This window comes from Aquarana catesbeiana, linkage group LG01 (assembly GCF_042186555.1).
Source record: "Aquarana catesbeiana isolate 2022-GZ linkage group LG01, ASM4218655v1, whole genome shotgun sequence".
Lineage (NCBI taxonomy): Eukaryota > Metazoa > Chordata > Amphibia > Anura > Ranidae > Aquarana > Aquarana catesbeiana.
The window spans coordinates 960,148,520-960,163,204 of NC_133324.1; positions in this window are offsets into that span (position 1 = coordinate 960,148,520).

A 14,685-nucleotide genomic window follows, 5' to 3' on the forward strand; every position below is an offset into this window, starting at 1 on the left:
GAATATTTTTGGTTCTGGGCACTGCCACCAGTGGCTAAGGCCCAATTTTTCAGCCCCTGTTAAACAGGGGCGTGTAATTACAATTTTTGATGTAATATTTTGCAAGGAGGGTTTGTTGCTGCGCTGAACTAGAATATTTGTGAGTGGTTGCAGTGTTGTGGCACCAGTGCCTAAGGCCCAATTTTTCTGCCCCTGTTAAACAGGGACATGTAATTACAATTCTTGATCTAATATTTCACAGCAGGGCCCGTTTCTGCGCCCACCAAGAGTGACTGTGAGGACTTACAGTGTTGTGGCAACACCACCACCAAAAAAAGGCCCAATTTATCTGCCCCTGTTAAACAGGTGCATGTAATTACAATTCTTGATCTAATATTTCACAGCAGAGCCCGTTCCTGTGCCCACCAAGAGTAACTGTGAGGGCTTACAGTGTTGTGGCAACACCAACACCTAAGGCCTCAATTTCTGCAGAGTATATAGGGCAGGCCCCTACTTTCAAGCACCCAACTTACAAACGACTCCTACTTGCAAACAGAAGGAGACAACAGGAAGTGGGATGAAATCTACCCCTAGGAAGAGAAATTCTCTCCTGTAAGACTTAATATGGGAATAACTTGTCTCCTCTCCTGATGCTTTTTCACCAATCCTTGTTTCACTAAAAACCCCAAATTGTCAAAAAACATTTGTCATTGGGACAGAAAGTGAGGTGAAATCTTCTGAAGAGGTGCACAGACAGCAAAACAAATGTCAAAGGGGTGATAACCCTTCCCTATGTTTTCCAAAAAGCTTAAAAATAGATTTTTTGGCTGGAGCTACACTTTAAAAATGTACCAATTCAAAATTACAAACAGATTCTACTTAACAACAAACCTACAGTCCCTGTCTTGTTTGCACCGCCTGTAAACTGTTCAGAGGGCCTGGCCCAAACGCCTTTCCTTTTTTTAATTTGGGTGCGGGGTTCCCCTTAATATCCATACAAGACCCAAAGGGCCTTGTAATGGACTGGGAGGGGGGTAACCATGCCGTTTGTCTCACTGATTTTCATCCATATTACCAGGACACATTACATTAAAGCCGTAAGCAGTTTTAAATGACTTTTATTACTTTAAAAATGTCATTTTGTGCAGAGACTAGTTCTAGACACGGGAAACACGCGCCACTTTACAGGCATACTATAGACACCCCCCAGGTACGATATTTAAAGGAATATTTCACTTTTTTTCACTTTAAGCATCATTAAAATCACTGCTCCCAAAAAAAGGCTGTTTTTAAAACTGTTTTTTTGATACATGTCCCCTGGGGCAGGACCCGGGTCCCCAAACCCTTTTTAGGACAATACCATGCAAATTAGCCTTTAAATTTAGCACTTTTGATTTCGAACGTTTGAGTCCCATAGACTTCAATGGGGTTCTAAAGCTTGCGCAAATTTTCGGTCCATTCGCAGGTTCTGGTGCGAACCGACCCGGGGGGTGTTCGGCTCATCCCTAATGTATATATATATATATATATATAGATATATATATAGATATATCTATAGATATATCTATATAGATATATCTATAGATATATCTATATAGATATATCTATAGATATATCTATATATATATCTATATATATATAGATATATCTATATATATACACACACACGATAATCTGCAATAGAGGGGGTGAATAGAAATCATCTTAGTCCTGATGTTGGCACTTGATGTTCTGGTGTACACTACCCTCACTGGTTCATTCCCATTGAAAGGAGAAGATGGTAAAGATAAAATAACATACGATCATGGGGGGGGGGGGTTGGGTGACTTTGGACGTGAGGCTCGGTTGTGGATGGGAACCTTCCTAAAACCATGGTAGTGTCCTGCACTGGGGGCAAGGAGGGGACAGCGGGAGAACACTGCCGTGCAAGTCTCCAGGAGCAACAGGAACATCCTGGAGGGCTGGATGGAGCAGTCTAGGATGGGTGCAGTGCCAGTCATAAGGACTATGGTGGCACGGGCAGTGAGACAGCTGAAACCAGGAGGGCTGCTAGGGCCTGAAGAGGTGGTACTGGGAGAAGTACCCACATGTGGGGACAGCTAGCACTAAGAACTACTACCATTTTTTGCTAAACCATAGGGGCCTGCGGTCCCTGCCTGCAAAGGACATTCCCATATGCACTCTATCCCCACCCAAGTCCTATTCCCCTAATAAAACAAAACAAAGTACAAAGACTGTTTCTTGACTGAAGTGTGTCTGGAAATTCATGTGCCTGGCTGTGCAGGGTGGGAGATGGACCGCAATCACCAGCAGCCCTTACGGGGGTACTGGTACACTAGTAAGGCGTACCCAATTAAGGGACTGGTGAGTGTATATATGATATGAATGACAGATTAAATATATAATAAATTCATATGTCATGCAAATTTATCATAAAAAGTTGAAATATGAACATAAAAAACACAATCTTGAGATAATTGGCATGGTGCTGTAAGGCCTCATCTACACTGCATCTGATAAACTGAAGTTCAGAAGCAGTTGGGCATTTTTTTCTGCAACCCCTGAACTCTCCTCTATGTTCTCCTATGTGTCCATGTATGCCGAGTCTCCTCTATGTTCTCCTATGTGTCCATGTGTGCAGAGTCTTCTCTATGTTCGTGTACGCAGAGTCTCCTTTATGTTCTTTTATGTGTTCGTGTACGCAGAGTCTCCTCTATGTTCTCCAATGTCTCCATGTACACAGATTCCCCTCTATGTTCTCCTATGTGTCCATGTACGCGGGGTTTGCTCTATGTTCTCCTATGCGTCCGTGTAGGCAGAGTCTCCTCTATGTTCTCCAATATGTTCGTGTACGCAGAATCTCGTCTATGTCTCCATGTACGCAGAGTCTCCTCTATGTTCTCCTATGTGTCCGTGTATGCAGAGTTTTCTCTATGTTCTTCTATGTGTCCGGGTATGCAGAGTCTCTATGTTCTCCTATATGTCTGTGTAGGCAGAGTCTCCTCTATGTTCTCTTATGTGTCCATGTACACAGAATCTCATCTATGTCTCCATGTACGGGGAGTCTCCTCTATGTTCTCCTATGTGTCCAGGTATGCAGGGTTTCTATGTTCTCCTATGTGTCTGTGTACGCAGAGTCTCCACTATGTTCTCTTATGTGTCCGTGTAGGAAGAGTCTCCTCTATGTCTCCATGTACAGAGCCCTATAGAGGAGTTTGGAGGCAGCTGAGGTTACTGACATTTCTCTGAAAGCACAAATATCACATTCAGGAATAAAGTTTGCCAGCAGTTACATAGTTGATGAGGTTGAAAAAAGACACAAGACCATCAAGTCCAACCTGTGTGTGTGCGCTTTTATGTCAATATTACATTGTATACCACTGTATGTTGTGGTCATTTAGGTGCCTAATAGTTTTTTGGAAATTATCGATGCCCCCTGCTGAAACCACGGCTTGTGGAAGAAAACTCCACAGTCTTACTGCTCTTACCGTAAAAAACCCTCTACGCTGTTTCCGGTTAAATCACTTTTACTCAAATTTTAGTAAATGGCCGCAAGTCATTTTAAATGCCCTTTCGCAGAAAAAGTTTTGTCTCTATTGTGGGGTCACCAGTACGGTATTTGTACATGGAAATCATATCCCCTCTCAAGCGTCTCTTCTCCAGAGAGAATAAGTTCAGTGCTCGCAACCTTTCCTTATAACTAAGATCCTCCAGACACTTTATTAGCTTTGTTGCCCTTCTCTGTACTCGCTCCATTTCCAGTACATCCTTTCTGAGGCATTTCAAACGCAAAACACGTGTAACCGCGTTTATGCGCAGTTTTAAAGAAAAAAATATTTTTGATAATACAAAGATGGTGAATAAACACTACAATTCTGCACATGATGATGCCTGCTTGACACCTCCTCCCCCTCCCCCTCCCATGACATTGACCCACATTATTTATCACTAAGAGCCGGTTCACACGGGGGCGACTTGTCAGGCGACCTAGCCGCCTGACAAGTCGCCTCACGTTCTGTACAATGGAACCGTTCTAATCGGAGCGACGCAAGTCGCTCCGACTTAGAAGAAAGGTTCCTGTACTACTTTGGGGGCGACTTGCATAGACTTCTATACAGAAGTCGTCTTGCAAGTCGCCCCGGCAGTCGTGTGCAGGTCGCCTCGGTGAGGCGACCTGCAAGTCGTGCCGCTTCTAATGTGAACCGGCTCTTATGTGATCATGCAATAAAATCCCTCACAAGCAGTTGACTTGTAGCTTGACCTCCCTGTGATCTTATTCAATCTTTTCAGATTAGACAACTATGATTTAAACCCCCCTGTTGGCTTAAATCCCCCCTACGTGAGCTAATCTAATAAAATCCCTCCCCATTTTGCCTGGCAGACTGTTTTTCGGTGTGAATCTCCCTGTGATTTTGTTCCGCCTAGCTTGAGACAATGAGTTTGCCCCTTTATGTTACCACTCCCAGCCTGGAAAACAAAGGACAGAAGACATCTTCTAACATCCTCCACAATGTCCAAAGATGTAACCCAATTCCAGATGATTGCAGCTGTGCAACTTTATCCTCTTCCCCCATCGCCTCCACTTTAATAAAAAATGATGTGTAACGTCTTTGAGCGCAGGATTCATCCCTTTAGGAGAGATCATTTTAGTTATGCCTTACGGCATCTTGTGGGATTTATAGCAATCTGACCAAGGTTGCCAATTTTGGAGAAAATCTGTGGGGTTGATTTACTAAAACTGGAGAGTGCACAATCTGGTGCAGCTCTGCATGGTAGCCAATCCGCTTCTATTGTCAGTTTATCCCTTTCATGACTAAACCTATTTCTGACATTTGTTGCTTGCAAGTTAAAATCTGTATTTGCTAGAAAATTACTTAGAACCCCCTAACAAAAAATAACAGTTACCAGAATAGAGTTACAGAGGGGGTCTAGTGCTAGAATTATTGCTCTTGCTTGACGATCGTGGCAATACCTCACATGTGTGATTTGAACATTGTTTACATATGCGGAAGCGACTTACGTGTGCATTTTCTTTGCTCGCGGGGACAGGGGCGCTTTAAATTTTTAATTTTTTTTCCCTATTTATTTTATTCATTTTTTAATTGTTTTATATTATCACTTTAAAAAAAAAAAAAAGATCATTTTTATTGCTGTCACAAGTAATGTAAACATCCCTTGTGACAGTAATAAGTGGTGACAGGTACTCTTTATGGACCCCAAATTCCTCCTTTGCACTTCAAAGTATTCAGATTGCCAAAAATGGTGATTCTGAATATCGTTGTTTTTTTTTTTAAAACAGCGCCATTGGCAGCCGAATAAACTGGAAGTGACATTGCTATCGTGTTTACAGAATGAAGACTGGAACAAAGCTGTTTCCGGCTTCGTTCCAGTCCTCCTCTAGCCGGCAGAAGTGCCGGATTGCATCTCAGGTCTCATGGTGGGACGAGAGGCCCGGGAGGAGCGGTGGGAGGGGGGACCTCCCCTCTTGCTTCCCTGGGATAACAGCTGAGCGGCTTTTAGCCGCATCGGTTGTTATCCCTGAAGAGCCGACCACCCGCTCTAAGAAACGGTACTGGGGTGATGCCTGCAGCTGCAAGCATCATCTCAGTATAACCCCTGAAAGTCGAGGCCGCATACGTGCGTAGGTCGGCGGGAAGGAGTTATTCACTTAAGCTTTGACAATAAAACCTGGAAGATGATTGGTTTCTATGCAGAGCTGCCCCAGATTTTGCACTCTCTAGTTTTAGTAAATCTCCCCCTGTGTGTTTACCACTTATTGATGCAAGTATACTTTTATATGTGTAATGAGTAGAGAGTGTGCGTACAGCATCATATACCTCTGGTAGTTTTGGAGATCTACCACTGACATGGACATTCACTGTACTGTTCATTTAAGCACAAGAGACTCCATTTTGTTCTCACTGTTGAAATGTGTTCTGTAACCTTCACCTAACACAGTCACATCTCCTACTAAATGCTCTCTACCCCCCCCCCACCCCTCCCTTCTCCAGGTTTTACTTTTGCAATTGTTCTATTCGCTAGCTTTTAATAATATATTTCTATTTGTTAGCTTTTAATAATATATTTCTATTTGTTAGCTTTCAATAACATATTCCTATTTGTTGGTTTTTAATAACTTCTCACACCACCCCTTTCTTATCTATGTATAAAATAACATGTAATAATAAATTCTGACACTGAACGGACATTTTAAGCACAGTGATTGAGTCCTGTGAATCTGTTCCTGCAGCTGCAGTATTAAATTTTTTTTTAGAGTCCCAATCAGAAATTAGTCATAACAGTTTGGCGTTCAAATATCAGGAGTTTGGCAGAGTTTCCAGAAGGAACCGCACTTTGATTGGGATCATCGGGAACGCAGACTTCAAATCCCGGCTAGGTAAGCTGCCCTTAAGCTTGCTTTATTTCTGCCTTTCCCATGTATCCTATCTGTCGGTTCTCAAGAAAACCAGACCACTCTCGGACCTTTCTGGTTGGGTAATGTGTGTGTGTGAATGTGTTTGTGCCCCCCTTCACGGGTTGGACTGTGTGTGGATAGGGAAAATCCTCTGCAGTTCCCTGGGTTGACTGATTTGGACCGAACCAGAACCGTCCGGTACTTTTGTTTCTGTCCCCCTGGCCAAATCAACCTTCAATGTAAAGTGTGCATACTTGTAGCAAATTACTGATGCAGACACAGTTCAGTAGATTGGTACTTCTGTTTATTCCTTCCTGTTCTCGTAGCTAATATACCGTGAGCTGGATATTTTGTTATAAGATAAGGCAAGAGTATGCAGACCACAAAATATACATACTCATTACTGTGACAAAGTATAGGCTTTCAGTTGGGTCATATCTATATAAGGGAATAACAATCTATCATAGCCAAATAGGGTATCTTGCTTTCAGATCTTGTTGTTATCTTGGGTATAGTCTTGAAGTCTTGAAAGCAGGTGCAATCTTCTTTAAATTGGTTTTAACTCTTGCAGTTCAGTTCCACAGTAAGGGAGGGGATAAGCTGGAAGACATCTAATTGAATATGGTTAAGAATGATAGCTGAGGCTGAAGTAAGCTCTTATATCTAAATAGTAATATTGGAAATAGGCATTTCACCATAACACTCCTAATCACATCCATTACAGTTCCCCCTTGAAATGCTTATTTCAAAAAACTGTCCCTCACACTGAAAGTCCTACACCCAGCCCATTCTCATATATGTATTCACATGTATGCTTTTAACTGAATCTTTATTCATCCTTATATTCTCCCTTATTGTATTTAACATCTATTATGTTTTTGAATTTTTTCTAGGTGGGAATTCTAGAAGACGCAGCAAAGAGGTGTGCTGTGCAGATTTCCGGTGCTCTGGAATTCATATCTGAGAAAGGTCTTGTACACATGGACCTCAAGCCAGAAAATGTTCTTGTTTTTGACCAGGACTGCCATTGTGTCAAGATCACGGACTTTGGACTCACTAAGGTCACAGAGACAGTTATTAGAGCAAGATGTGGAAGCAAATCCTACATGGCCCCAGAGATGTTTAACCTGACCATTTCAGATGGACTGGCTGTAGATGGCAGCCTTGATGTGTGGGCATTTGGTGTTGTCATCTACTGCCTAGTCACAGGAGAGTTTACATGGCAGGTGGCCATGCTTGATGATGAAGCATATAAACAGTATGTTGACTGGCAAAATGATTTCCGGGAGTTTAATCCTCCAGAAACATGGGAAAAGGTTCCTGCTGGGATACAAAGAATGTTCATTGATCTTTTGGCAATTGATCACGCCAAAAGAAGTAAAACTTCAGTAGTCTTAAAATACCTGGGTGAAAGCTGGAAAGAAGAAACTCCAGAGTTGACTTTAACCACTTACCAACCTGGCCAATTCTGACACTTCGCTCCTACATGTAAAAATCATCATTTTTTTGCTAGAAAATTACACAGAACCCCCAAACATTATAAATGTTTTTTTAGCAGAGACCCTAGAAAATACAATAAAAAAGGGAGCGGTCCAGGTACTGTCTCTTAATATGACACAACTCCATCCCTGTAAAACATATAGTACAAAAAAGAGAAGTTTGCCCGTGGGACTTTAAATGAGTTGGTCATAGAGGTCATAACAAATAGAGTTTAATAAATTTCCAAACACATGATGAAACATGAACATAAAAACATCATAAGACATCGTTTGACCATTGAAATGTTAAATATGATGGTATTTTACATAGTATACATATACAACATAGTACTCGACGCGTTTCGCGAGCTCCGCTCGCTTCCTCAGGAGTTGGTGTATATGTGAAGTATCTAAAAGATAATAGGTATCAGTAAATAATGGCATACAATGATAGTTATGGTCAAAGAAGAAGTATGTGGCTTCATAGAAGCCTTCCATACTTACATATGGTCAAATGGTCCATAGGGCTGGATAGCAAGGGCAGCAGCGGAAAATCCTCCACACGGGAGCTGAAGAGGCGTAGCCCGCAGCAACCAGAGCAGGGGCCCAGCAGAGGGCGGACATGGCAAAGAAAAGGATTGGGGTATGATGTATCCTGAGATGTCCAACTAGCCACCTGGGTCATATTAGCTGTAATCAGATTATATATGTATCTATGTCAAAAAATAGAGTGTTAACCGGGAGTAAAAGTAATATGACAATACTAATATGTGGAAAGGACCTCTGAAAGGTGGGCATGGATAGAAATCAGGAGAGAGAGAGAAGAATAGAAAGAAATTGGGGGGGTGCAGGGGAGGAAATGAAAAAATAAAATTAAAAAGAAAGGAATGGTGTTGCACTAATGTGTCAGGTTACACATATACAATAAAAACAACAATGGTAGTAAAGTATATTGGATATAAAAGTAATTGCCATAATGGTAAATTACAGGAGTATGAAAATGTAAATGTCATTATAATGTACATATTGTGTACTGAAATGAGACACAAACAACCCATGATAGATAAAGGGGGGGGTTATATGATAAGTGAAGGAAAAAACCAAATGAAATGAGAAAAGAGGGAAGGCAATAGAAAACATCTCCTAATAATGAATAGTGCATGATGAGTGTGTGGTTAACATAATGGGTATGCAAGTATAATTAGGCAAAGTAAGGTGACATGGTAGATATCTATAGTGTGCTTACCCTAGTGCAGAGCTTCTCAAGTGTGAGACAACAGTCCAAGTGAGGAGAGGAAGGAAAGTTTGCCATGTCAGCGTACTCACGCTTAAATCCCCGAGCGGGATCATTGGGCTACGCCTCTAACGCCATACGAACGTGGCTACGGCAAACGCCCACGCTGCGCATGCGCAGGCATCTCCAGCCAACGTAGATGACGCACTGCACATAAGAATGTGGAGCCGCTGAGTTGCGGAGATCACACGCTGGGTGCAGATGTATGGCGCCGATGTAACGGTGGCCCCGCCCCCCACACACACAAAGGGATGCGGAAGGGAGGGGACAGCAGGAGGGAAAAACCTCCCTTTATACATCGCAGCTCCCGATGAGGAGAAATATAACCGCGGCCACCAGTGAACACAGCACACAGGAACCAATGCCATAAATGACTCAAGTAGCATAAGGAAAAGTGTAATACTCATATCTAAAACATATAGTAGTAATAGAGTAATAATAGTGGGTATGACCACGAGAACAGCACATGGACCAAGTGGGCTAGTAGGTGTCTTCCACCTTGGTAATTTAGAACAAAAAAGGGAGCGGTCCAGGTACTGTCTCTTAATATGACACAACTCCATCCCTGTAAAACATATAGTACAAAAAAGAGAAGTTTGCCCGTGGGACTTTAAATGAGTTGGTCATAGAGGTCATAACAAATAGAGTTTAATAAATTTCCAAACACATGATGAAACATGAACATAAAAACATCATAAGACATCGTTTGACCATTGAAATGTTAAATATGATGGTATGTTACATAGTATACATATACAACATAGTACTCGACGCGTTTCGCGAGCTCCGCTCGCTTCCTCAGGAGTTGGTGTATATGTGAAGTATCTAAAAGATAATAGGTATCAGTAAATAATGGCATACAATGATAGTTATGGTCAAAGAAGAAGTATGTGGCTTCATAGAAGCCTTCCATACTTACATATGGTCAAATGGTCCATAGGGCTGGATAGCAAGGGCAGCAGCGGAAAATCCTCCACACGGGAGCTGAAGAGGCGTAGCCCGCAGCAACCAGAGCAGGGGCCCAGCAGAGGGCGGACATGGCAAAGAAAAGGATTGGGGTATGATGTATCCTGAGATGTCCAACTAGCCACCTGGGTCATATTAGCTGTAATCAGATTATATATGTATCTATGTCAAAAAATAGAGTGTTAACTGGGAGTAAAAGTAATATGACAATACTAATATGTGGAAAGGACCTCTGAAAGGTGGGCATGGATAGAAATCAGGAGAGAGAGAGAAGAATAGAAAGAAATTGGGGGGGTGCAGGGGAGGAAATGAAAAAATAAAATTAAAAAGAAAGGAATGGTGTTGCACTAATGTGTCAGGTTACACATATACAATAAAAACAACAATGGTAGTAAAGTATATTGGATATAAAAGTAATTGCCATAATGGTAAATTACAGGAGTATGAAAATGTAAATGTCATTATAATGTACATATTGTGTACTGAAATGAGACACAAACAACCCATGATAGATAAAGGGGGGGGTTATATGATAAGTGAAGGAAAAAACCAAATGAAATGAGAAAAGAGGGAAGGCAATAGAAAACATCTCCTAATAATGAATAGTGCATGATGAGTGTGTGGTTAACATAATGGGTATGCAAGTATAATTAGGCAAAGTAAGGTGACATGGTAGATATCTATAGTGTGCTTACCCTAGTGCAGAGCTTCTCAAGTGTGAGACAACAGTCCAAGTGAGGAGAGGAAGGAAAGTTTGCCATGTCAGCGTACTCACGCTTGTTATCCAGCCCTATGGACCATTTGACCATATGTAAGTATGGAAGGCTTCTATGAAGCCACATACTTCTTCTTTGACCATAACTATCATTGTATGCCATTATTTACTGATACCTATTATCTTTTAGATACTTCACATATACACCAACTCCTGAGGAAGCGAGCGGAGCTCGCGAAACGCGTCGAGTACTATGTTGTATATGTATACTATGTAACATACCATCATATTTAACATTTCAATGGTCAAACGATGTCTTATGATGTTTTTATGTTCATGTTTCATCATGTGTTTGGAAATTTATTAAACTCTATTTGTTATGACCTCTATGACCAACTCATTTAAAGTCCCACGGGCAAACTTCTCTTTTTTGTACTAGAAAATACAATGGCAGTCATTGCAACTTATTATCTCGCACGGTATTTGCGCAGCAATTTTTCAAACGTGTTTTTTTTTTTTTTTTTTTAAACTGTTTCATTATTTCAGAAAAAACAAAATAGTAAAGTTAGCCCAATTTTTTTGCATAATGTGAAAGATGAAGTTGGGCACAGTAAATAGAGACCTAACATGTCATGCTTCAAAATTGCACACGCTTGTGGAAAGGTGTCAAACTTCGGTTTGTTGCTCTCGCTCTAACGTTCACGGCGACACCTCACATGTGTGGTTTCAAAACCGTTTTCATATATGGGCGGGACTTACATATGCGTTCGCTTCTGCATGGGAGCACACGGGGACAGGGGCACTTTAAAAAAAAAAATTATTGTTAATGTTACTTAAAAATATTTAATTTGACACTTTAAAAAAAAAAATAAATATTTGATCACTTTTATTCCTATTACAAGGAATGTAAACATCCCCTGTAATAGGAATATAGCATGACAGGTCCTCTTTACAGTGAGATATGGGGTCAATAAGACCCCACATCTCACCTCTAGGCTGGGAAGCCCAAAAGCAAAAAAAAATAAAATAAAACAATCCCCGATTCCCAGCCAAAGCGGTGCCATTTTTTTGAAAGTAGAGGCTGGGCGTGACGTTACAACGTTGCACCCGGCCTCCGACAATCATAGAGACTCAGGTGACCATCTGGTCTGCCGGAAATCTCTATGGTGGAATCCGGCGCCAGGGATCCGTTCTCCCACTCACCGATCACAGAGGTGAGTCGGTAGAAGCACCGGAGGGCGGCGGGAGGGGGGACATCCCCTCTCGCTGCTCGTAAAAATGATCAAGCGGCTGACCCACCGCTATGATCATTCTTATGGTGTAGGGAATCGCTGGCTGAAAATGACAATATCTGAATGATGTCTCTAGCTGCAGGCATCATTCAGATATACCCCCACAAACCCAGAACGTCCTACAGTCGGCAAGTGGTTAATACAAGAGGAGGGGGATTCCATTGAAAGGAATTCTTCAGTCCAGTCTGAGCTGACATTGGCTTCCCACCTGAACACGTCACAGAGCAGTGTATCCATCTCATCAACTATCAGCGCCTTGTCTTACCTTCTGACCACAAACCCCTCTGGATCTCAGTCTGAGATGATTCCAGAGCCACAGAAGGACAACATGTCAGAGACACCAATTTATGTTTGATGAGGAATATTGGTGAGTGATGGCTCGTCTGAAACATCATCACATAGGTTCAACTTTTCTCAGGTATGTGACTTTCTTGGGGAAATAATTTGATCATAACATTCTATATGTATTTTGTAGTCCACTCCAACTTTTAGGACCATGTCACACTAGCAGTTCTTCAATAAGTGTGTAGTCACTACTCTTGTCTATATCCCCACTAATATTCCTGTGTTACTAAAGACATGGAATCTTCATCCAACGCATATAGTGAGATTACTTCTTTTTTTGGAAATAAATCCCTCTGTCCTCCTCAGTTGTCCCTCTTCTGCTGTACAGATCTCCAAAGAAATGTACTATTTCACTACCAATAATGTTGTGGCGGAGTAAATCTTTCATCCAGCGATTAAACTATTGGGAACATGGCACTGGCACATTTTATACGTACATACTTTGTGCTATTTGTCCTTCCCTTTCATCTCAGAAAGTTGGGAGATATGCCAATGACACATATAACTTTTGTTAGCCATTCTCAGAGTGATGGGGCTAAGCCTTGCAGTTAAGATTATTAAAGCAAAACTAGAATCAAGTAGGTTGATATAAAAGGTCTTCTAGCTTACAATGGTAATAGCAGGACTCTTGTTGGGTATGTTCTTATCATTTTGTGATTAATTATTTTAAATGATTTACTGATTAATTTTAATATGACATTGCCAAGAACAATTTTTACATATTTGGTGGAGTAATTCATAGGAACTTGAGTTTGTTTTTTTATCAATCTAGAAGAGTAGAACTAGTAAAGGATGGTTTCTTTTTGGATGATTTAGGTCTCTAAATCAAGGTTCCCTTTTTTAATGTCTCATTAACTAAGATTAGCTGTTCCAGGGCTGTTTTCTAATTTACACAAAACACCTATGTAGTCAGTGTCTGTAACCTTATAAATGTTTAACATTTCATATATCATTATTTACTGCAGGATAGTCAGTCAATCTATAAGGAAGAAATCTTTCAGAACTGACCATGTGCATTTTTTTATTATTAATTCTATATTCATGTTTGCTGTTCACAAATAATTTTCTTTATTTCACTCCAACAATATTTCTTTATATTTTTTAGATGACAAGTCTGGACTATTTCCAGGGGTTGAACAAGACCCCTGCCTGGTACATGGGGGATGTAACTTGTACATATATAAGTAGTTACTCCTCCTGTGCACTGGGTGGTGCTCTTGAATTTTCTCTATACACAAAAATACCTGCTTTCTTGCCAGAAATCCAGTGAGCACCTAAATTCCTGTTTGAACAGTGTGAAAGGGGTCTTATTAAATCTGTTTTTCTAGTGAATGGTATTGTGAAAACCTCTTCTAGGTAAAAGAAAAAAAAAAAACACACCAAGGTCCTGCAAGGCCTATAGGAAATATAAATTGCTTGTGAAATAAACAACTCTGTCATTCCTCCTGTACAATAATAGTGTGGGTTACTGTAGATGTGAGATTCATAGGGAGGTCGAATAAGATAGAAGAGGAGAAAATATAAATTGAAATCCCAGTCTACAGTATAAGGCCAATAAACATATAGCCACTCTGCATCCAAATGACCACACGCAAATTAAAATCAAAGCATAAAAAATCTCTCTCAGTCGGTTGCAGTTGACTTTAGTGACTGTCTCTAATTGGGCTTGGAAAACAGCTTGGTTATTTTTCCGCATTACAGTTGCTTTTTTAATTTTCGTTGAAGATTCTAGTCTATTCCTTAGTGAGGTCATTACAAAGTGTACCTTCTTGTATCAATGATTCATTGAGTTTCCATGACCATGGTCTACTAACCGGCATGTCCAGCTGAAGATCTATAAACGTTGGTGGGATGCCGTCTGTATTCCAATTGAGGAATTCACTACTGCTGATAGTGGAGATTGGGATACCAAAACATAATTGATTCGGGAATAACTGTCATGAGGAGCCGAATAGAAAGTATAATCCCACTCGGCTGGATGCCGAACTCTCCAAATGTCCACCAGACAGATGGTTTGAAGAGCTTTTTTTATTCATCTAAGATATGGGTATGAGAGATGTGAGGCGAGGTGAGATCTAGAAGTATCTGTGAGCTCCACATTAAGATCTCCACCCATTATCACACCCCCCTCCATAAAGCCTTGTAGGGCATTAAGAATTCCGTTTGGCAACTTACCTGGGCATGATTCGGTAAGTAAATAG